This window comes from Protopterus annectens, chromosome 9.part0 (assembly GCF_019279795.1).
Source record: "Protopterus annectens isolate FY-2018-M chromosome 9.part0, PAN1.0, whole genome shotgun sequence".
Classification (NCBI taxonomy): domain Eukaryota; kingdom Metazoa; phylum Chordata; order Ceratodontiformes; family Protopteridae; genus Protopterus; species Protopterus annectens.
In genome coordinates, this window is record NC_056743.1 from 433,029,898 (window position 1) to 433,055,792 (window position 25,895).

A 25,895-nucleotide genomic window follows, 5' to 3' on the forward strand; every position below is an offset into this window, starting at 1 on the left:
TGAGTAGCTGATAAATATTAGTGAGTGGTGGCAGCTGGTACTACCGTATAGTCTGGGAAAAAGGGGCACAGCTGGAAAACCTGTGCCAGCCTTCCCCAGGAGTGTCTGTGTGGTTGTATAAACTCTTAAAGTGTGTGTGTTCATGTGTGTCAGCTACTTGGGCAGGGACACGAAGCACTGGTTGGACAGAGAGGGTGCTGGAGGTTTTAGCTTGCCCACTAGGCTGAGATCTGGACCCTACAGCTGTGCCAGTGGGGAGTCTTACTGGGGACTTGGAGAGCAAGGGAGCAACCAGCCCCGGGCTGACTGTGATCTTTGTGTGCTCTTAAGGGAAATTGCACTTTACTGTGTGCATTTGATATCCTTTCCTCCTATAGGAGATGCCCCTCACTGGTGTTAGTTGTGAGGATTAAGGCTCCTTGATTGCTGGGCCAGGGCATGGGCATCACACAAGTCATGCAGAAAATTCATGTTCAGACAAACCCCGTTAATCTAGCAATATTCTATGTGCATAACAGCAATACTTACAATCTGTACCCAGTTCTGGAACTTTGTCCCCCATTTTGTTGGGCTGTCTCCACATTTCGTGTTCTGAGAGGTATTTCCACCTACCTTCTGTGAAGATGTAGCCCCACACCTCCATAATGTCCTCCTCATAGGCAAGGAAATGGGGCCAGGCCCACAAGAAGGACTTAATTATAGCACTGTGTTGCTATGGCACTGGCTAATGGAAAGACAACACAGCTGCTCTGGATTCAAGCAGCAAGTGGGAGATGCCAATTGGTGCACAGCCCATCACCTGCTCATGAGCATTATTGACAAAAGGCAAGCTGCTGCCTATGCAAAACAGGTTTAAACCTGTCTACACAAAGACAGACTGCGACTACACAAACCTAAACATGTGCATTATTCTGAGGAAACTTTTCAACACTATAACAGGTATGTCAATCAATTAAGCATGTAATGAAATGCAGAAGGGGCTGCAATAATGTGAAATAGGAAGTTAAACACTAGGTTGCAACATGACTTGCTGGACTCACATGTTGCTGTCCGGCACCTATGGCCAATCCTGCTGGCCCTGTCTGCAGTGACATAGATTAAAGCTGTGGCCCCTGAGTCACCCACAGAGCTTAGAGGGCTGACCAGTGTAGATAGGTACATCTACAATGAATGACATCAGCAGGCCTTGTAAAGTAGGGCAATGGGAATTATACTGGGTGGTACACACCTCAAAATGGTATAACCCACACCCCCAGAGGATGTGATTCTCACCTAAACACACACACACACACACACACACACACACACACACACACACACACACACACACACACAGTTTCCAGTACAGAGTTTAGAACCCCTACCTATCTAGTTATGTGTACTACAGTGTTACGCAGTTATCACACTCGCCACCGAGCTTATAGGATTTAATAGTGTCCCAAGGTACATCTAAGGTGAATTATATCAACAGCCCTTGTAAAGTATGGTAATGGGAAATGTACTGGGTGGGAAGGGCATCAAAATATATTACCCTACAAACATACACACACACACACACACACACACACACACACAGATGTCAGAACTGAGAGTAAAACCCCTGCCTATCTAGTTATTTGTACTATACTGTTACTTAGTTATTACATGTGCCATGGAGCTTATAGGGCTGAGGGTTGTCCAAAGGTACTTCTAAGGGCAATGACATCAGCAGGACTGCTAAAGTAGGGCACTGGGAAGTGTTGTTGGTGGGAAAGTCCTCAAAATACTTCATCCTACAAACATACACACAAACACTTGTATACACACTTATACAAACACACATATTTGCCAGAACTGAGAATAGAACCCCTGTTAATCTAGTTATTTGTACTATATTGTTACGTAGTTATTGCAAGTACCAAGCAGCTTATAGAGCTGAGGGCTGTACAAAGGAACTTCTGAGGGGAATGGCAGCAGGACTGCTAAAGTAGGGCACTATGAAATGCAGTGGATGGGAATGGCCTAAAACTGTTTCACCTGCAAACACACACACACACACACACACACACACACTTACATTTGCCAGGACTGGGATTAGAACCCCTACCTAGCTAGTTATTTGTACTATAGTGTTATGCAGTTATCACATATGCTACAGAGCTTATAGGGCTGACAAGTGTGCAGAGGTACTTCTAAGGTGACTGACATCAGCAGGACAGCTAAAGTAGGGCATTGGAAAGTGTTGTGGCTGGGAAAGTCCTCAAAATACTTCATCCTACAAACATACACACGTACAAATACTTGTGTATACACACACACACACACATACATTTGCTGGAATGGAGAACAGAACCCCTGCCTAACTAGTTATTTGTACTATGGTGTTACGCAGTTATCGCACATGCTACAGAGCTTATAGGGCTGATAACCGTCCAAAGGTACTTGTAATATGAATGACATCAGCAGGACTGCTAAAGTAGGGCACTGGGAAGTTTTGTGGGTGAGAAAGTCCTCAAAATACTTCATCCTAAAAACATAATTACTTACAACCACTTGTATACACACACACACACACACACACACACACACACACACACACACACACACACACACACACACACACACACACTTGCCGGAACTGAAAATAAAACTCCTGCCTATCTAGTTATTTCTACTATACTGTTACATAGTTATTGCACGTGCCACAGAGATTACAGGGCTGGTGCTGTCCAAAGGTACTTCTAAGGGGAATGACATCAGCAGGACTGCTAAAGTAGGGCACTGGGAAGTGTACTGGGTGGGAATGGCCTAAAACTGTTTCACCTACACACACACACACACACACTTACATTTGCAGGACAGAGATTAGAACCACTGCCTAGTTATCTATACTATAGTGTTATGCAGTTATCGCACGAGCTACAGAGCTTATAGAGCTGATAGGTATCCGATGGTAGTTCTAAAGTGAAAGACATCAGCAGATCTTGTGAAGTAGGGCAATGGGAAGTGTACTGAGTGGGAAAGGCCTCTTAATACTTAAACATACAGAGACACACACACACACAGACAAAAAGGCAGGTGATGTGATATTATAACCCCACCTCAGTACTACTACATAGTGGCATGCACCTTCATGCTGGCATGTGTGACTGGTTACAACCGGTATACCACTGTTCACAGCAGGACACCGCTCTATGCCATTCAGGGTATCCCTGTGTATGACTCACTCTGTGTGTGTCCCCCTGTGTGTCTCTCTCTCTCTCTCTATATCATTGCCTGTCTCTCTCTTCCCACGTCTATGTGTGTGTATATGCTAGACATATTTATTTTTTATTTATTTAATTTATTTATTTATTTTACATTTGTTTACCAGGAATGTCCGACTGGAACGAGGTCCATTTACAGCGGAGGCCCAGGGAGAAAAGCTCCACAAGAACACAATATCAACTAAAAATGCTGTACAGTTGTATATATACAATCAAAGAGATATCTCATACAATAGTTTATACAATATATACAATCAAAGAGATATAACATACAATAGATTGTTCTAAGAAAGCTTAGCTTATACACAGTAGACCCTGGATGTCAGTATTGGTAGAACTAAACACACACATTGACTGGTGGAATCAATAACTGATGGCATGAAGGAGACATCTCACAAGATAAAATAATTTGTAAGATAGTAGGCCCTTTATGGGAGTATTTGAGCACTGTATATTAGAGATGATAAGTAGTGAAAAGAGGAGGCTAGCAAGATTTGGTGGAGAGCAGGAAAGCATTTATGTGATGCAAGGACAGAGCCATGACTGCAGGAGGTGTGACTCGAGTGACTTTTTGAAAAGTGAGATAGATGGTGCTGAGGAGATATTTTGGGGGAGGTTATTCAATTCCCTAGCGATGTTGTGGGAAAAAAGAGCTTTCCCTGCAATATTGCTGGCTTTGGATATGCAGAGCAGGGTTTTGTTGGATGAGCATAGAGGACGATTTGCTGAATATTGGTTTAGTAGTTGGTTTAGGGTTGGGGTTTTGTGGGGGTTCCTTATGTTGAAGGTGAGCACTAGGTGATGGTAACTGATTAGTTGAGGGAGTTCTAACCACTGTAGTTCCCTTAGGGCAAGACAGTGATGACTTCTAAAAGTGGAGTTATTGGCAAACTTTGCAATTTTATTGTAACATGATTCTAGCTTGTCGAAGTCTGTTTTCCTGACATGAATTAGGATTGGTGATGCATACATTAGGGTAGACAAGAGGTGGGTTTTGGCTAGGGAGATTCGTGCTTGGTCTGATGGGAACTGTTTGTGTTTGTATAGCGTTCCTAATTTTTTATGTACCTTTTTAATGGTTTGTGAGATATGAATATCAAAGTGAAGATCCTTATCTATTTCAACACCGAGAAGCTTAGTATGGGGGAGGGGGAGATTGTGGTGCCATTTTTGGAGGTGATACTGAAGGAAGAAGGTGTGGATCTGGATTTATTGGGGGTAAAAAGGAGTAATTTTTGTCTTGTTGGGGTTTAAAATAAGTTTGATATCAGTAATCCATTGTTCCACGGAGCAGAAGGATTCTTGGGTAAGCTTTTGAAGAGTGGTTATGGATGGGGCTGAGCAGATGAGTATGGAGTCGTCTGCCTACTGTATAAGTGATGCATGCATGGTGGAGGTATGTAGTTTGTTAGTGAGAATGGTAAAAAGTAGAGGACCTAGTATTGATCCTCAAGGAACGCTTATAGTAGTTAGTAGTAGAGGTGATACTATACCTTGCCATTTGACTGATTGTTTTCTATCAGAGAGATAGTTTTTGAACCAGGAAGTAGTGGAGGGGGTGAATGACATGGTGGATAAAGTGTCTAAGAGTAGGTTATGGGAGACCATGTCAAATTCTTCAGATAGATCTAAGAATACAGCCAATACAAAGTTATTTCTAAGTTGGTTAACCTGGTTGGTAAAGGAGAGAAGAGCAGTAGTTGTACTGCGGCTTGGGCGGAAGCCATGTTGTGTGAGGGAGAGGAGATTATGTGAGGTTAAGAAGTGCATTACCTGTGTGTGAATACATTTCTCTAGGAGCTTGGAAAGGGGAGATAGGATAGCAATGGGCCAGTTGTTTGATAGTTCATAGGAGTTGCCACCTTTGTGAAGGGGAATAATATATGACACTTTCCATAGTTGGGGGATGTAAGCTTCTTGTATACAGCGGTTTATAAGAATTGACACAGGGAAGGCTAGCGACTCTGCAGCTAATTTTAGGAAATTAGTGGGTAGACCATCTGCTGCGAGAGTGGTGGGTTTTAGTTTAGAGAGTAGTTTTCTAACTGTGGAGGTTGGTACAGGTGAGAATGTAAAAGTGTGTATCTTATTTTGATCTATAGTTGGGGTGAGGTTAGAGTTATTGTTGGATAGCTGGATAGATAATGAGAGAATAGATTCAGTGAAGTGCTGGTTAAATTGGGAAGCTATGCTGTCATTATCAGTATTGGTACTGGGAGCTGGTGTGGTAGTTTTTCCGGGTTTTAGAAGGGTATTGTTAGCCTGCCAGAACTTTTGGGGGGTTTTGAATGTTTGTTTTGGATGTTTAGGAAGTAGTTTTGTTTATCTATTTTTGTTTGATTTTTGGCCCGATTCCAAAGTTGTTACTTGTGTTATTCTTTTTCCAGTTCTTCCAGGTATTGTCTCTGGCTTTTAGTAAGACTTTTGCTGTCCCATTTAGCCAAGGGGCATAGTTAACTTTAGTTGCAAGTTTTCTGATGGGAGCTAGTATATTTAGAATATTCATAAAAGTACTATTGAAAAATTCAACAGCCTGGTCTAATGGTAGAGTTTTTAGTGGATGCCAGTCACATTGCTGTAACATGCTAAGTATTTGTAGATTTACCTTGTGCTCATTTCTAGTTTCCTTAAACAGTATGGGGGTATATTTACTTGTTCACGAAGGAGGAATATGGGCTAGTGGTCACTCAGTTCATCAGGTAGGCAGCCCACATGATAGTTTTCTTTATGGAGATTAAAGTCCAATCGAGAATGGAGTTTCTTTTGGATTTTTTGTCAACTCTGGTGGGTTCTTGGATTAATTGTGAGACTCTGAATAAGTTAATATGGTTTGAGGGATTGTTGGAGGTGCAGGTTAGCCAGTCTAGGTTTAGGTCACCTAGAAGGATGGTTTCTTGGGGTAGGTTGATTGTAACCCATTGTAATACCTCTTCTATTATAGATGAGTTATTTCCTGGAGGAATATAACTGTGCAGGATGTTGATTCTTTTTGTTTTTGAGTGACAAAATGGAGCCTAATGTTTCAGCATTCTGAAATTTGGGAAGTGGGTTTTCAGAGGCTGTAGGTTAAGTGTACTTTTAAATAAGATTGCAAGTCCGCCTCCCTTTTTAGTATGTCTGTCTTGCTTTAGGATGTTATAACCTGGGCGGAGAATTTCTTCATTTTGTGTGTTAGGTTTTAGCCAGGTCTCAGTAATGATTAGTATATCTGGGGAGTAGTGGGCTATGAATGCGTGTAAGTCATGTAGTTTGTTGGATATACTTCTTGAGTTTAGGTTAATAATAAGCAGATCTGATTTCTGTTTCTGTGAGAGAATTGGGTTGCATGGATCTGGGTTGAGGTGCATGTCTCCTGAGATTAGTAACCATTTTTTGAAAAATACTGCGAGTTTAATGCCAGGAGCTAAGTCTGTATGTCTTCTAGATAATGTCTGCCTATTGAGAGGTAGTGTGGTTAGTGTTTTGTGTATATAAAATAGTGAACTATTGCTACATAGTGTGGAGCATATTACTCTGTTTTTATGTGTGTGTGTGTGTGTGTGTGTATGTGTTATGTGGAAGGTAGTGTTTAATGGTATGTTAGAATGTATGAATGTGGTGTACGCTAGTGTGGTGAGAGTTAGTAGTAGTAGTGGTAGTATGCCTTGCATGGTTGTAAACAGAGAGGTGTGGTATGGCAGTGGGAGTGGACTTTATACCTGAGGGATGTTGGCAGGCTGCTGTAGGAGGGGTGTGGCTATTTGGAGTATAAGTTTAGGAGTACTGGGGTGGGTGAGATTTGGGGGCAGGTAGGGGAGTGGAGTGAGCCTGAAGGGTGAACGGAGTGGGCAAGAGCAAGAGAACTGATTACAGCAGAAAAGTATCAGTAACTGCAAGACATTAACTGAGCAAGAAGGTAAGTTTAACTCAAAATTAAGAAAAAGTATTGTTTATTATTTGTAAGAAATGTGGCTAGTTTCCCAAGGAGGGAGTGGGTATTTAGCAGCTACAGAAATGGGGACTATGACTTATAGATATCTACCAGCTTTTGGTTAAAAAGGGAAAAATCCTGGAGATATATGTTGTTCCTAGCTTTATGTGGTAAACGCTGCCACCTAGTGGCAAAAAGAGATAGTGTAAAGCAGAGATAAGCAATCCCTCTATTTAGTAAATTATTCTAGGGTTAAGTCGTACCGGAGGGGGGAGAGAGGCAAGGGGTCTGCGGTAGGCTGCTGATAAACACACACACTGAAGAGCAGCTAGTACATATGGGTATTGATAATTAGTCCACAATTTATTAGTTGTAGGCTACATACATTCAAAATCTTGTGTGGGGAAGTCCTCACAGTAGTAGTTCTCTTATAAAGCCTGGCTGGCAGGCAAAAATTCAGGGTGTCTTCTGGGTTTGGCTGGAGATATTCTTTATACCCTAATGGCAGGGAGGAATATTGTTATATGTTGCCCATATATATGCCCGTGTATCACATGCAACAGATGCAGATATATCATATATGGGCACCTACAGCTTCCTAAGGGTAATCCTGTCTGATAGGCATGTGTAGAGACAGTTAAGGTGTACATAGCTGTCTGTATGCAAAGGCATATATGCACAATATAGTTATATAGTCCGATGTGGGTACCGACATGTGCTGTCATTAAGTGTAGGAGCATGTCCAGTATGACCTTCTATAGTAAGAGTGGGACTCCATTCCAGAGACAGTTGTACTCCGGTCCTGGGTTTTGTGTTCTGCAGCCATACCTCTCAAAGTAAACAGGAAGTTGGTAGAGGGTTTGTTTTAGCAGACATTTTCTGACATATCTGAAGTCTGACACCGGACATACATCTTCAGATCATCACAGTGCTTTACTAGAGGAATACATGATGCACAGACCAACATTATGAGCCCAACTATAGACATTCTTGCCCAAAAAGGCCAGCTGAGAGGTGTGGCTACAACCAGTTGACTGATGAAGTTGTGTAAACAGTCCAGCAACTTGGTGACATACTGGCTGGGGATCTTCTGTTTGTGTGGTATTCTTCTTACCTGAAAAGTCATATCCTAGTGTCGCCATACCTCTAAACTGTACGGATTTTGGCAGATTGTCCAGATATTTAACTAGAAATGTCTTCCAGTCTACATAAACTTATGTTTTTATGGCAAGTTAGTTGCAAATAATTAGAAAGTGACATTACAAAATAATGACAAACATTAGTGTTTCAGACTTCATAACCTTCAGACAGTTCTTGCTAATGCAAAACCCGTTATTCTACCAACTTTCTCAATTTGTAACAGCAATATTTACAACACATGCCTATCATTGGGCCTTTGTCCCACTTTTATTTATGACCCTGTCCAGATGTCTTGCTGTAAGAGGTTGGGAGGTATGGGTGTGGGTACAGAGTGCATTGTACTGTACAGAAATGTCCATTATGTGTGTAATATATCCCATATAGCACTGTGTGACTTCCAGGTATGTCAGTGGCAGAGAAGTAGAGAGTAATGTGGTGAATCACAGACAGACAGTTGTGTATAGGTTGATATGACATTAGTAAGGTATTGGCCCTGAAGCCCTTATAACCCATGCAGACAGGAGTGTAGCCCATGTTAAGACATGTCAGCACACAAAGCCCCTGTCCAGCAGGGACACAGGTGGAATCACAGGAATGTATTTTGTTTCCCATGCACCTACACAGGGAGCACATCACTAGGGGTATTGAAGCACTTGGCTTGATGTGGACAGGGAGTGTATTCCACAGATATGGGAGTGTGTGGGACACATATCTGTCATACCAACAAGCCATAATAATATCACAGACCAGGTTGATGCTGCACCTATGGGTTGACTGAGTGGGCCCTGACTTCCAGATGTGCAACAGTCCCATCAAGGCAGGGTCTGGGCTGCTTTGTATGCCAGACAGGGTCACCTCAGCACAGTCTGTATGGAACAGGGTAGAGAGACAGTGCTGTTAGCCTATCTGTGTCAGGCAGGTGTTTGGGGTTTGGGGTGCGGCCTTAGTGTTTGTAAGAACCTGGTGTGAGGAGTCTGTGGTGTGTACGTTTGTGGGGTTCTCATATATTTTTACCTCTGAGGTGTCCTTTGCTAGGGTGTACACCAATGGTGCAGAGTTTGTGGGGAAAAACAGACTGAAAGGTGTTTGCATAGTTTATACTGGTGTGCTGCACATGCTGCCTGTGTGATTGGCTGACTATGATACATAGTTTACACTGGTGTGCTGCACATGCTGCCTGTGTGATTGGCTGACTATGATACATAGTTTACACTGGTGTGCTGCACATGCTGCCTGTGTGATTGGCTGACTATGATACATAGTTTACACTGGTGTGCTGCACATGCTGCCTGTGTGATTGGCTGACTATGATACATAGTTTACACTGGTGTGCTGCACATGCTGCCTGTGTGATTGGCTGACTATGATACATAGTTTACACTGGTGTGCTGCACATGCTGCCTGTGTGATTGGCTGACTATGATACATAGTTTACACTGGTGTGCTGCACATGCTGCCTGTGTGATTGGCTGACTATGATACATAGTTTACACTGGTGCTGCACATGCTGCCTGTGTGATTGGCTGACTATGATACATAGTTTACACTGGTGTGCTGCACATGCTGCCTGTGTGATTGGCTGACTATGATACATAGTTTACACTGGTGTGCTGCACATGCTGCCTGTGTGATTGGCTGACTATGATACATAGTTTACACTGGTGTGCTGCACATGCTGCCTGTGTGATTGGCTGACTATGATACATAGTTTACACTGGTGTGCTGCACATGCTGCCTGTGTGATTGGCTGACTATGATACATAGTTTACACTGGTGTGCTGCACATGCTGCCTGTGTGATTGGCTGACTATGATACATAGTTTACACTGGTGTGCTGCACATGCTGCCTGTGTGATTGGCTGACTATGATACATAGTTTCTACTGGTGTGCTGCACATGCTGCCTGTGTGATTGGCTGACTATGATACATAGTTTCTACTGGTGTGCTGCACATGCTGCCTGTGTGATTGGCTGACTATGATACATAGTTTCTACTGGTGTGCTGCATGCTGCCTGTGTGATTGGCTGACTATGATAACTGGTGTGCTGCACATGCTGCCTGTGTGATTGGCTGACTATGATACACAGTTTATACTGGTGTGCTGCACATGCTGCCTGTGTGATTGGCTGACTATGATACATAGTTTATTTGGCTGACTATGATACACAGTTTATACTGGTGTGCTGCACATGCTGCCTGTGTGATTGGCTGACTATGATACATAGTTTATACTGGTGTGCTGCACATGCTGCCTGTGTGATTGGCTGACTATGATACATAGTTTATACTGGTGTGCTGCACATGCTGCCTGTGTGATTGGCTGACTATGATACATAGTTTACACTTGTGCTGCACATGCTGCCTGTGTGATTGGCTGACTATGATACATAGTTTACACTGGTGTGCTGCACATGCTGCCTGTGTGATTGGCTGACTATGATACATAGTTTACACTGGTGTGCTGCACATGCTGCCTGTGATTGGCTGACTATGATACATAGTTTATACTGGTGTGCTGCACATGCTGCCTGTGTGATTGGCTGACTATGATACATAGTTTATACTGGTGTGCTGCACATGCTGCCTGTGTGATTGGCTGACTATGATACATAGTTTATACTGGTGTGCTGCACATGCTGCCTGTGTGATTGGCTGACTATGATACATAGTTTACACTGGTGTGCTGCACATGCTGCCTGTGTGATTGGCTGACTATGATACATAGTTTACACTGGTGTGCTGCACATGCTGCCTGTGTGATTGGCTGACTATGATACATAGTTTACACTGGTGTGCTGCACATGCTGCCTGTGTGATTGGCTGACTATGATACATAGTTTATACTGGTGTGCTGCACATGCTGCCTGTGTGATTGGCTGACTATGATACATAGTTTATACTGGTGTGCTGCACATGCTGCCTGTGTGATTGGCTGACTATGATACATAGTTTATACTGGTGTGCTGCACATGCTGCCTGTGTGATTGGCTAACTATGATACATTCCACCTGCGAGCTGTACTATTTGTACTTGAGTACCTTTATTCTGTTATTTCCTGGTTTTTTTCTTCTCATTTCTGCCTCTTCTAAGCCCCCACAGCACACCTCACAAACCCGTTGCTCAAATATAAACACTTCTGCTGGTTCCTGTTGTTTTTTTTTTTTAATTATTACTTCCGTTGTGTTTAAGCGCCGAGGAGCGCCATGCAACCCCCTGCAGCTACTGTAAACAGTTTTGAGCAGAAAGGGCCCTCCCAGGGATGTGAACACACTCAACATTTCTTAAAGTAGATCAGACACACAGCTTTGCTTAAATGTGCTTAGCTAAGCACAAATAGAGACAGCGGAGCTCCAATGTGCTTACACCAAGCATGACACACTTCCTTTTAATGTCAGCTGCTTCTCTTGCTTAGACTGCAGCATTATAGCACCTACACGGTTAGGTGCAGGTGGACACGGTCTCACATTTTGCAATTCAATAAATTTAGATCATTTGCATACCCCACTGTCTTAATCCCTTGTTACACCACTACACCAGAGCCTATCTCCTTAGTTATCAATGTTACCTGTTACTGTTTTGGTTCTGCATGCTACCCACTATAATGGAAAGATTCATATTTCCCATAAAATTGCCTTTTTACATTTTTCTTATTTTCCACATGACCTTGTTTGCGTGCCGCTGTCCTAAGCTTAAACGGCCGAAATTGGCCAAGAAAAAAATAGCCGTTAATTTTCATAATTTTGCAACTATTTTCCATGTCAATGGCCATATCTTTGGCCAGTGGCATGCCTAATAGTCATAATACATGCCTTACTTTGAGCTGTCATGCCCCCGTTTTGATTTCTGCAGAAATGTACACGGTTAGTAACCAAATACATTTCTACAATGGACACTGCTCTGACACGGATGCCTGTCTGCTTACTGAATCGCTAATTTACCTCATTTGCATGGTTTTCACCAGCAAATAAGGTAATTAGCAGTTTTCAGTGGTGACCATGTCAGAATAGTGCTGGCAGGCTCAAACACACCCCCAGCCTTGTTTACAGGATCGCTCGGCAGCCATATTCTGTGCAGAAGCTGCTACATTATTTTGACATGGAGATTTTGCTTTATTGAATCTCAGCCTTATTCTTCCCCTAAAGCACTTCTATCTCCTGCCTCATACGTCTTCTGTGTTACAAGTCCCACACTTTAGAACCCCTTGTCATAAATCTAACCTCAAACCCTCCTTAAACAGCATTAAATCCTGTCCCATAGTGTCACAATCTAGAAAGTCTGTTTGAAATTACTCTTTATCCTACCCACTCCACCTTTAGCTAAAACCCATTAACAAGCTGTTCTATCCTATAGTTCATACTGAACTTACTGCCTAAACTAGAAACACCAGCCATAGCATTAAAGGTAGCATGGAAGGTCTCTTACCTCAATCTCTTTTTTTTTTCACTACCCACCTTTTAATATAATTAAAGCGATATTCATCATCTGCCCTTACAGACTCATAGATTCATAAATTGTTACTAGGCTAACAACCCAGGTGCCACTTGTCTAGTAAGGATGAAGTAGATGAACATTGTGGGTTCTTGATCAAGCAGCTTTATTATATGCAAATGCATAAGAAATGAGACTAAGTAACTAACTTAGATACAAACTAGCTAACATACATATACATTTTCACACTCTGCACTTCTCAAAATGGCACTGAAGCTGGCACGTGCTTGCTATTTATATACACGTTCAGTGCATGAAAATGCTTTTTAAAGCTACAACACAGCTCACTATTCTACACCAGGGGCCCTTTCTAAGCCAAGCCAAGTTTTCACAAAATAATAATGATGCCCTGTATCCAAGCAGGACATTGACAGTCAGCCATTCATAAGTTACTCTGTCCATCAAAGACATGGGTGCCAGGCCCTGTGTAAATTTCTGTCCCTTGTTTACCATTATTGCTTATTTTATAATATTATTAGACTGAGCGTGTTATGTGCCTGAATACATTCTGTATAGGACTGATGATGCATTTGAAATGTATGTAAATTTTGTGAAATTTGGTATACCTCTGTACTTTATATATCCATCATTTCTAAACTGCTTGTCCCAGTGATGACTGCAATACTAATGAGCTGAAGAGGGTAGGCAAAACATCTCTATCCCAGCAACATTCTCCTGCTTATCCTGGGTGGACCATGGGTATTCCAAGGTAAGCTAAGAAATCTAATCCCTGCAACATGTGCTGGGTCCACCCTGGAGTCTCCCCCCTCCTCCCAGTGGTGTAATGCCTTGTATATCTTCCAAGAAAGGGTAACTATGCAATTTCAGATGTCAGCTGTCAGCAAGGAGGAGAAGACAGATTCTCAGGTTCCTCCTGATTGACCAGCTCCCCACTCCATTCTGGAGTATGAGCCAACCTACCCTAACAAGGAACCTTATACTACCACTTGAATCCATGAGCTTGTTGTATCAGTAACAAAAAAAAATTACAACTTTAGTTAAGGATGGGGATATAGGCTCATCTCATATTTCACCAACACAGTGCGGCAAAGTTTTACTATACCGACCGTCCTATCATTGTGTACCATAACTTAAAGAGCATCAAGGAGAATGTCTCTGACGATATTTCATCAGGACGCCCGTTTCCTCTATAGAAAAGAAAAGCCATGTAATGAAGAATGGCAATGATTTATTGTACTTAACCCCCTTAAACCCCCATCCTATCAAAAATGAGACAGGAATGAGGTTGAAGGGAGCATTCTTACTAACAGAAGTATATTAAAAATCTGTACAATATATTTTCAAATAACTGAGCATACTTTGAGAATTCTACAGAGCAGTTTTACACAAGCCAGAATTTTTAGAAGATGGCTGGGGATGGGGTTACATATAGTAAAACCTAGCCACAGTTTAGTGCAATGCCTTACAGTACTCCTGCTACTTCTGTACTCATCCACTGAAAAATCTCGCCATCATAATGTACACATTCATGAGCTAGAGACACAGGTACTTAAAATCTTCTCCCTGTCACCTGCAGAAAATAGTGCACTTGTTTCTGGAACAGAACAATACCCTCTAATTTGGAGGTGTTGATTTTCATCCTCTTCGCTTCGCACGCAGCAGAAAATCACACATTCTAGAGATTAAAGATGCCACCCTCCCATCTTTGAGCTGGATGATTTCCACACTTTGGTTGTGCCTTGAGTTCCTGTCCAAAAAATAGCAAAATAGGAAGGTGACAAGGCACAACTTTGAGTCATGTGCCCATATTAAATATATTCAACATATTGTCAAGAATGGAGACTTCACTTTCATTCCTCTTATTTGGGGAATAACTGGGATAAAGCAATGGCCTTGGGAGCCCATACTGTTGTAGCACTTGTTTCCCTTAAGTAACTATATAACTGCAGTAGGTAGTGGATTCCTGTAGCTCAGTCCACCTTATCTAAATAAATCAAGTAAAAATAAAATGCAGTTTTATGTTAGATGTGGCGATAAATATCATTAAACAATGTTAACTAGTTTTTTTATATAGGCAAAACAAAGAGAAAATAAACTCTTCATATTAGTGAACACATGCATGCTGTAAAAACTTGAAATAAATGCTTTGGCCTGCAATAGTGTCAGGGAAAATCCCTGACTATGGCCCAAGTGACTCAAGTGTAACTAACGGACTGAGCACTTAAAGTGCAAACAGAGAAGTTGTAGTTCTCATCTTGGAGGATGGACACTGGTTCCTACCTGGTTTATACCACTGCTCTAATGATACGGCCACAGATAAAGAATAGATGTCCATCTTACGGTAGGGATACATTGCTGCAAAACTGTGGGCATGATGACTCAAGCTAGAAGCAGTAGCCTTTTATAGTGCATGTATGTATGCATGCATGTATTAGGGGGCATAGGCAGGCCTTGCAGTGATGCAAGTGCATAAATCAACTTCAGGGGAGGGATCTGGCCTTCAAAACAGCAAAAGCTCTTCTTGCTTGGATACTGAGAAAAGCACAGTGTAATGCCCCCCACCAAGGCAATGTATGTTTGATCAAGGTTGGGCTTATTAGCTGGTAGGCATGGGGACACAAATGGCATAAACATGCAATCTATAGGCATTATGCTACACACAGTAATTATAATAAATTGTCATTCTTTTTCCTGGATTCAGTAACTATGGAAATGAGTAGGGAAGACTTCAATAATGAATTGTAATGACTGGAGTTAGTGTGGCAGATCAAATTTAATAATAGACACCCAACTGGTCTCTATGACCATTTTAATCACATCCAGAAAAATATATAAGACATTATTTTATTCACTTAAAGTATATTTATGTTTCTAATATGTATTATTTAATACAAATATTATAAGGATTCACATGGCATGATTAGACTAAAATTTGTATATTTTGTCATATGGTGAAGATGAATTGCTATTTAATCTGTGTAATCATTATATGTTCATCAGTTCTGAAAAAAAATATTTTAGACAAAAGTGCTCAGCTTAGTTTTTTGGCATTTTTTTTTTGCTGAATATTTCTACTGAGATTTTTAAGATTCATATAACATATTAAAATTTAGAAAAAAATCATATATAGTGAATAAATCAACCACAAAAAGAAAACCTTACATAACAATAAACTTAGATATAACAAAAACTATTTACAATGGTGTCTAAGCAAACAGACACAAAATAGTTTTCTACAGAAAAGTTCTGCTTTGAGTTATATTTCAATCAGTTCTCTCCAGTACCTCAGTGACTTTTGTCCAAGAATTATAATATGAAATAATGCTTTCTGTTCTTATCTTGATAGTAGCAATTTCCATTCGGGAAACATTAAGTGCCATGTTCTTGTACTCTTTAAACGAAGGTGAAGTCGCACTCTTCCAATTTGTAGTAATTATTTTACAAGCAATAGCTAACAAAATCCATAGTAATTAATATTTAGCTTTGGGTACACACTTAGGTATAGGTGCATTAAACAAAATCAAGGATTTGGTCAGCTGAAAATTGTCATTAAAAACAGTTAAAAAATAATGCAATTTTTCCCAAAATGATCTAAGCAGATTACATTCATAAAACATATGTTGCCAGTTAGCTTTCAATTTTAATTTACATCTCCAGCATCCTATTTCCTGGTTAAACATAAATTCCATTTTATGAGATGTGGTATAAATTCTGTGGATAAATTTCCAAGAAAATAAAGGTTTCCACTGTAATGAAAGGGAAGTTTGCATTGAGGAAATTAATATTAGTTTTTTATCATTTTCCTCAGGGATTTGAATACTGATGACTTTATAATACCCCCAATAACTTTCTTTATAATAAAGTTTCATATTTTTAATTATTTTGTATATTTTTGATAGATAATTTCCTTGAACTGTTTGGTTACCCATAATAATCAAAAATTCTATAAGTTTGGTAACATTTTGTCTAGGTAATAAATACATTGACTCAGTTTTATTTATAAATTGCTGTCTTAATTCTTGTACTACAAACCACAATTCATTATTTATATTATATTTATTCACGACTCGTTTCATTTGGAGAACCCTTCCAGAATCCAACACTTGATGCCAATATAAAACCCTTTTCCCTTTAAGTATTGTCATTTTGTTAATATCAAAAGTGTCAATATTATTCTGTGCACATGCAATGGGAAATAATAAAAATGACCAAGGCTTAATATCTGGATTTCTATTCATATTGTTCTAGGAGTAATTAATGCATTAGTTATAAATTTAGAACATGTATGTTTATTTTTATTTAGAATATATTCTCTTACTATCCCATAAAATTATTGGGTAGTATTTTTGTATACTGTAACAACATTGTAGAATTTGATTGTAACCAGATATGTTCATGTACTTGTTTCCACCTGGTTGTAAGTGAAGACTTTAATGACAATGTCAATGTCTTTATGACAGATAATAAGGTATACGTTTCAGATGAATTCCCCCTGTATACCAATCCTTTAAATGATGATTTAACACAATTCTGGGTTTGTTAGGGTATCATAAAAAATAAATAAATAATTCTGCTGGTGAAGCCCTCTAGTCAAGCTTCATAGCCAAAATCTAGACTAAACTCCCTATTGGTATAACTGACAGTACTAACCCACTCCACTTTAAAAATACTCAAAGAACATATATTTAAATTTTGGCTGTGCTCATGTAATACCCCTGGTTAAACATCAACATGCACCAAAACACTTAATAACAACACATTCTTTCTTCTGTCTCCTCAGCTATAAAACTAAATATAACTCTCTCACCATTGTTTGAACTCTAATATTTGTCATCTGTAACATTCTGACTGGAACCCACTGTATCTGTAATCTGAATGGAAATTAGTATATTTATGGAAAACTTTAAGTGCTGCTTTGTATTGAGTACATTTGCTCTTACTCTTTTTCATAGAAATGTTTAAACTTGAAACTTTTCTCCCCAGGCCTCTGCTGAAAAAAGATGCGTGTCCAGTCAGACTTCCCAGGTAAACAAATGTAAAATAAAATAAAAATAAATTATTAAATTGATATATATATTTCTTAGGGGAAGAAGAGAGATATCTTGCATTAAATATAATATTTTGGGAAAAATAATCATTGTAACTACAAAAAATCTGTTCTCCATAATAAAAAAGAATGTATTCCATTTCTCTATGAAGCATTGAATAATATTTAAGATATTATTAAAATATCATTTATTAAAGTGGCCCCTAGAAATTTCATTTTATTATCTAATACCACATACTTAGAGCAAACTTTTTATTTATGTCTTTCTTATTGCAACTTATAAGTAAAATCTTAATTTTATTTTCATTAAATTTAAGGCCAGAAATTCTATAAAAGAGATTTATTGTGTCAAAAAGAGCTTGTAATGTCTTACTATGATCTTTCAGTGCCAATAAAATGTCAGCAAATAAGTGAACCTTCGAAACCAAACTATTACTAAATTGTATGCCTTTGATACTTGTGTTCATCCTGATACAATTTGCAAATGGTTCGCTGACCAGAGCAAACAACAAAGGAGATAGAGGACAACCCTCTTTCATACCCTTAGTGACTGTAATACATCAAGATGTAGGGAATTTTCATATAAAAGTTTTATTAATTGAGTGAATTCTTATGAACATTCATATTCATCTAAAGCCAACAACAAATAGACCCAGTGAGCTGAATCAAAAGCACTGTTGATGTCTAGACTCACTAAAGTCATATTATCTTCTGTGAAATTAATATAATCAATTATAATAATTCTTTTGATGTTAACATATATAGCCATGGTGGTGCAGCGGTAGCGTTGTTGCCTCACAGCAAGAGGTTCTCCCATTCGAATCCCAGCTGGAGTGCCTTCTGTGTGGAGTCTGCATGTCCTCCCCGCGGTCCAACGGCATTCAAAAGACATGCGTAAATGGGCATGCCTTCGTTGAAGGTTGGGCATCGGGCTGGCACCTCGGCACCATAAAAATCTACTGCCAATCATTAGCGGACCAGAGTTCCACTGTGGTGACCCCTAACCGGGAAAAGCTGAAAGAAGAACAAGAACAACAACATATATGTTTCTATGTTTTATAAATCCTGTTTCATCTTCATCTATCAATAAAATCATCAAATATTTTATTCTACAAGCATGTATTGTCATAAACATTTTATAATTAATGTTTAATAGTGATATTGGTCTGTAGGATGAACATTCATTTGCATCTTTATCTGACTTTAGTATTGGGGATATTGATGTATATTTCCAAGAAGGGGGAATGTTATTATTTTCTTTAACTAAAAGTGTAAACTCTTAACAATGTGCCTAAAGCTTCTTTAGCTAATAATTTGTACATTTCAGGTATCAAGTCCAGGAACCTTATTTAATTGTAACTTATTAAGTTGTAATTTAAGCTCAGACATTGTAATTGGTTTATCAATTAATTTTATTTGCTCTTCTATTAGTTTATTCTTAATAAATTTCTTACAGAAGGATTTTATTGTATTCTGAGGTTCAATTTCTGTGTTATACGCATTAAGTTAAAGAGTATTTTAAAAGCCTCTAAAATGCCCTCTAGATCTGAAACTCTTTTCCTAGTGCCCAGAATATAAACTTCTTTTATTTGATTAGATGTAATAATCTTTGTTTTTTGGCATTATTGAAGGTAAGCTATATATCATTTTATTTTCATTTTATATGTTATACAATTTCTCGTAATGTTATTATATTCTTTTTTGTCTGCTTATACTTTGAGTGTTGCTCCTAAGCCTAAAAAGATGGATGTGGTTTAGTACAGGAAACTACACACACATATTAAAATTAGATACTTTTTATTTTACTATTCAGACTGTACCAATATAAAAATTAAGTCTTCCTGGATTTAGTTTTCCTAGGACACATTAGTCCAGATCCAGTAGGTAAGTTTGTGTCCAGCTGTGGAAGGCTAGCATCACCTGCAAAAAAAATTCCATGATGCTTTCATATGACTAGGTAGTGTCCTCAAAGAAGCAGTTAAAGCAACCAAATATACTGGGTTGTAATGCTTGTGAGACACTGAAGAGGATTCATATTGTACAGATGACTTGCAGAATTCTGCAGAAAGTTGCATGAATAGTTCTGACTGTGTTTCTAATGTTCATCAGCATGAAAGTGTGAAAAGGAGCTGGAAAAAAAAACAATGTTAATATTCACAGAATACTAGCAGCATCAGGAAGGTTTACTATCATAAAATCGAAACTCAAAATAAAACGTGTCGTAATGTTCAAATTTAAACATTGGAAATGAACATTTCCGTATGTCCCTAATGTTGAAAACAGCTGTGTATTGTCGAAAATGTTGCTCGCAACATTTCCGACAATACACAGCACTCCCACCTGTCCCGTAACTCCCTACCTAACTAGCCTAAACTCACAGTTATGCAGGGGGGCAAGCCCCCCTGCCCCCCCACCCCCCTAACTTAATATTCCAACTCCGAGATCGCACTACAGTGAGGAAAGGGATGTATTTCCCTAACCGCACTGTACCACGATCCCCTCACATGAGCGAACGTAATAATTGCGAATGCACAGTCCATTCGCAATGATAACGTTAGCTCACATAACCTGCCGAACTATGAAGTATTCGAACATCTGTTGTTCGAATACTTCATAGCCGTGCAATTGCACGTCGGCATTGTGATAGTAAACCGTCAGGAACAATGGCAATCAATGTTTCTCTAAACAAACTTTTAGATTTCTCTGGGAATGCTGAATTTACTAATGATTTTAGTAAGCAGAATAACATAAATATTATTATAAAGACTTCCCTGATGGTCATAATGAGAACACTTGAGGCTTTGCTGACATTTTGCAAAGTTATTCTGATTTATTTACCGGTTTAGTCAATACCACACTAAGGTTTCGTCTGAAGCACTATCAGTTAAACATGTACCAAGAATAGGTCCAGTCACCCTTAGAAGTAGAACTAAGCAAGAGTTGCAAACTATAGAGGCTATGGATACAATTGGTAAGTAAGTGGAATGAATTGAGTGGTAACCACCATGATTATGCATTGGTCTTCAAGAGTTAAATGAAGGGGTTAAAAGGTAATATTACTTGGTTCAGATTGTTAAGGAATATGTTGCAACCATGCCTAATGCTAAGTTTAGCTCTCAACCTCTTAAGAAATCTGGACAAATCCTAATATAACGGAGGGCAACGGCCCAAAAATAGGGACAGAGTTTAACTTTTGATCTTATAAACTTGGAAAGTTACTAGAATAACAAGATTTGTGTTGGCAAGCATTTTCTGCAGGATATAAACTCTGAAACTCAAATGTATGCACCTGTTTAGTGATTTCAATCCTGAGTGATTTTCCAGAAAACCACACATTTTATGAGGAACAAACCAAAAATATGAGGCAAAAATCTTGACATTCTACAAAAATTTGGACAGTTAATTGCTTATTCCTTCTCTGTGTTATATGAAAAGCAAGAATTTTAATAAATTACAGAAGATGAAGCTAACTCAAAAAATGTGTGCATTTAGACCTCCACTGGTTAAATACAAGTTTTTGAGATCTTCTGGGACTGCCTTTCGAATGTTCAGTAGTCCCAGGAGTGTCTAAAAGAGCATTTTACTGGTACAGTAGTGTCAGCAGTGCAACACCAGACTTGTCATTGCTGCTAGAAAGCTGTATATTCTATTCCCACCTCAGGTGCATGCATTCATTTCCAGTACTGACAGTGTATCATAACAGGGGTACTACACTCCTGAGTGTATCATCCTTCAGATTAAATTTTAGACTGAGGTCCATCTGCCTGAGTTGGTGGTAGCTCAAGAGGATGAAAAAGGCTTGTATTTACCAGGCTGTGAAGTGATGATTCACCATTGGGACAAAGCAGAAATTCTCTAAGATACCAAGAGCAGAATAAGTTATTTCTTACATTTATTTCACTGAATTGCACTTTAACGCATATAACTGTGCTATACAGCTAATCTACTACATTTTGCATTTGTGTACTGTTTTATATTGTTTTGACTGTATGTTTCATTGCTAGATAGTGTTTCATTACAGCAACTGTATTTTTACTGAATTGCTTAACTGTAAACTGCTTTTTCATACTGAGAGTTATATTTTCTGTTTGTGAGTGCTCTATCTGTGCTTTTCTGTGCATTTTCCGTGAGGCTTCTGTGTTCTAGTCTGGTAGCATAGTCTGGATAGAGGCCTGCTGTTTGTTCTGATTTCCTGTCAAGGAGTGTATCATATAACTTATTTGTTTGCAGTTAAAGGCATTCTCAAGAGTCTCCTTGCACCTTTATCTGTTAAAAACTTTCATTTAGTGTCTCATTGCTATTTTTCTGCTGTGAAAAACATTTCTGTACTGTTTTCTGCCTAATAGTGTAGCTAGTATCTGTAACAGTTTATCACCCCTGTAAATTTGATCTGGGACACTCCTTCCAGGCTACTGTCATTAGCTCATTCTACCTAATACAGAGAAAACATTTGAGAAGGCCAACCCACTTAGGTTCTTAACACTGAATTATCTTCTTTTCCTGCTTTCTCCCATTCCACTTTACAAAATAAAAAAATAAATAAAAAAACTTTGCTAGAATCTCCTTGTGTTCCGACTAAGCGTGCTTCTCAGCTGATAACTATATTTTTAGGCACCTTTTAACTGTTCAGAGTTGAATAAAACAATAATTGAATTCAGTTCAGAATACAGTTTGAATAAATTCAATTTATTTAAACTGCATCTGTTTTATATTGCTACACACTCAAGTGTGCTAGCTTGCACTGTATTTGAATTATTTTTATTCCTGTTTTAGCTCCTTTTCTGTAAAAAAAAAAAAAAAAAAAATCTGAGCTTGTTTCCTGCCTTTCCTGTAATCCAGATACAGATTTGCTGTATCCAGGACTGTCTGTAAGCTTCTGAGCCCCCCCCCCAAGCCTTTCTGTGTTGGAGGAAAGACTTCTAGCTTATCAGTGGGAGTGGTAAGCACTAGGATGTCTATCTACCACAAGACAAGTGGTTTGTGGCCCAGAAATTGTAGTTTATTGGCCATTTGGGCAGTTTTTCCATCTCTTTCAACTTTTTGGTTTAAAAGCCCGCATTTGCGCTTGTTTCCCACCTTTCCTGTAACTAGTCTAGTCCAGATGAAGATATGCTGTTCTAGGACTGTTTGTAAGCTTCTGGGCGGTGCCAAAGTCTTCTCTTCAATTTTCCCCTTAGATCTGCTAGTTCTCTCTTCTCCTGCACTTTTACTAGCTTATTAATCTAGCATTTTACCAGACTTCTTGTAGCAATTACTGTAGCACACAAAAGTGGTACCAGCACTAAACGTTCTACAAGGAAACAGTTCCAGTACTTATTAATGCCCGCCCTTCCAGACATGTCTAAAGATCAGTTCCCTGTGTTTTCTTTTATTAAACTGGTGAACCTGGGCATCCTGAGGAAATGTAGCAACTGCCTCATGTACACCAACAACCCTCTCCTCCTACCTCCCAACACTCAGACATGCGAGAGATGCACTTATATATCCAAATAGGAAGCCACACACTCTCCAGCCAAGACCAGAATAACTGGTCAAAAGGAGAAGATCAACACTTGCACCACACCACATGGAACACATAGCCCTCCAAAACACATACCAACACTGCCTTCACATAAGAACACAAACCACACACCCACCTTCACGGAGGCTGTCAATAAAAATATATCCAAACAGCAGAGACCTCCAAAGCAGAAAAGCACTTGACCACCACAACACAACACTAATCATGAGACACATAACTCTCCTAAACAGTGTGCCACTCAACCAAAGCCCCTACATCAAAAAAAGCATGCCCAACACACTAGTCATAGGTGACTCAATAGTGAGGCACACTGATGTCCCACTCACTAGGTTGAATAAGGAGAAAGTAATAGTCGCCTGTCAGGTGCCAGGATCCGCCACATAACGCACGCACTCAGGTCTCTCAACAACAGGTACAAATATGACTCTGTCATTGTACATGTGAGTGTGAATGACCTAAGACGTACCTCCCTGGCCTACATGAAAAGTGACATGGAGGAGTTTTCAGATTATGTAGCCCAGGCGGGTATGACCCTAGCCTGGGTAGCATCCTACCATCACCCAGAATGATACCACAGTACAAGCAGAAAATCATTGATTTCAACAACTGGCTTAAGTTTCTGGTGTCATTCTAAGGGGATCCAGTATATGTCTGCTAGGGATGACATGACTGACAGACCTCGATGCTTTGTCAGAGATGGCCTGCATCTGTCACCTCTGGGCTTCTGGATACTGGCCAAGGTTCTTGCCACCCCTATAGTGCCTTTTTTAGGTGGTGTTCCAAAGACCAAATTACCACTGCAACAGCTACAAACAAATGCAATCTGAGGGTCATGCTGCTCAATGCTAGAAGTCTACATCTCAAAATGCACTCTTTCAAAGCACTCCTTAAAATGGAGAACATCGACATTTGTGCTGTAACAGAGACCTGGTTCAAGACAGCAGAAAGCACCCCTGAACTACCAGGCTATAATTCATTCCACACCTTTCACCCCAGAACTTGGACCAAAGCTCCAAAGGTGGTGGTGTTTCCATATTCATAAAGGATGCGCACGCCTCCAGACTGGAAGCCCAGCATAACGCATCACAGATACTTCAGCTGTAGCTAACATTGGGTAAGACAGCGATTCAGGTCGTAGCATAATCTAGGTCCCCAACCATGTCCCAAGACTCACACTCCACATTCCTAAGCACCCTGGAGAATATTAGGGTCCAACCAAACACTCTCATACTGGGTGACTTCAACTATCCCCCATTAACTGGGAAAACTACTCATATACCAATACACTTGCCCAACGTTTCCTGAAATTCATTTATTCCAATGCCCTGGACCAGCTCATTCTTACCCCCACTAGACATAGCAACATCCTTGACCTGGCCATTACTAACATGGCAACTGTTCTTCTACACCAATAGTCAACTCCTCCCTTGTTAGATCTGACCACAAACTAATCATCAAGGAAATCCACATTCCTACCACTCCCACCCCCCGCAAAGGTAACCACCATGAAAAACTTCTCCAATGCTAACTTTGGGCTCCTAAAAACAGAGGTGGCTAATTTCATGGCACCCCTGCAAATGGAGAATAGTTGTATGACTGCCAAATCATACACCAATGCACTGTACGAACACATACACAAATGCATGGATCTCGCCATACCCAATAGAACTAAGATGCTCTCCTCGAAAAAAAGGAAGCCAATCTGGTGGTCCCCTGACATAAACAAACTCTACAACAGAAGGAGGAAACTGATGTGGAATAAGGTGAAGTCCCAAGACTGGAAAAACTCCCTTATCAGCCTCAACAAAAAGTTGAGATCCCTCATCAAATCCTCTAAAGCTAGCTATGAAAACAGAATTGCAGCAGATAGTAAATACAACAAGGTCTACTATAGATATGTAAAGAATCTCCATGGCAATACCCAGATTTGCTCTGAGCTACTGCACAATGGTACCTCCTATACCGAGCCAACAGATATTGCCAATATACTATCAGGCAGATTCAGTGCCAACTTTACCCCCCCCCCAAAGGACCAATCACAATACCAGTAGATTGCCAGGCACCCAGCATTACTGCTGCACAGGTTAAAACAGCACTGTCCAAGGCCAAGAATGCAGCTTCTATGGGACCTGACAATATCTCTGGTTGTGTTCTACATGAACTATAGAATGAACTGGCACCTCACCTGTGTGCCCTGTTCAATCACAGGCTCACCTCAGGCTTTGTCCCTACCAAATGGCACACGGCTACAGTCATTCCTCTCCACAAAGGAGGAGCGACTACAGACCCTGGGAACTACTGCCCCATTAGTCTGATGAGTCCGATATGCAAAGCTATGGAAAGCATCATCATGGACCTAATAAACAAGGACATAGGGACTCACCAAACTCTGGATCCCACACAGTTTGGTTTTGTGAAGGGTAGATCATGCCTGCTCAACTTGGTCGACTTTTTGAGTCAGTCACCAGAGCTGTGGATGAACGCAAGGTGGTTCATACAGCCTACCTTGATCTGGTCATGGCCTTTGATTCCATTCCCCACTCAGGAATCATAGAAAAACTCACTAAGCTAGGCATCAACCC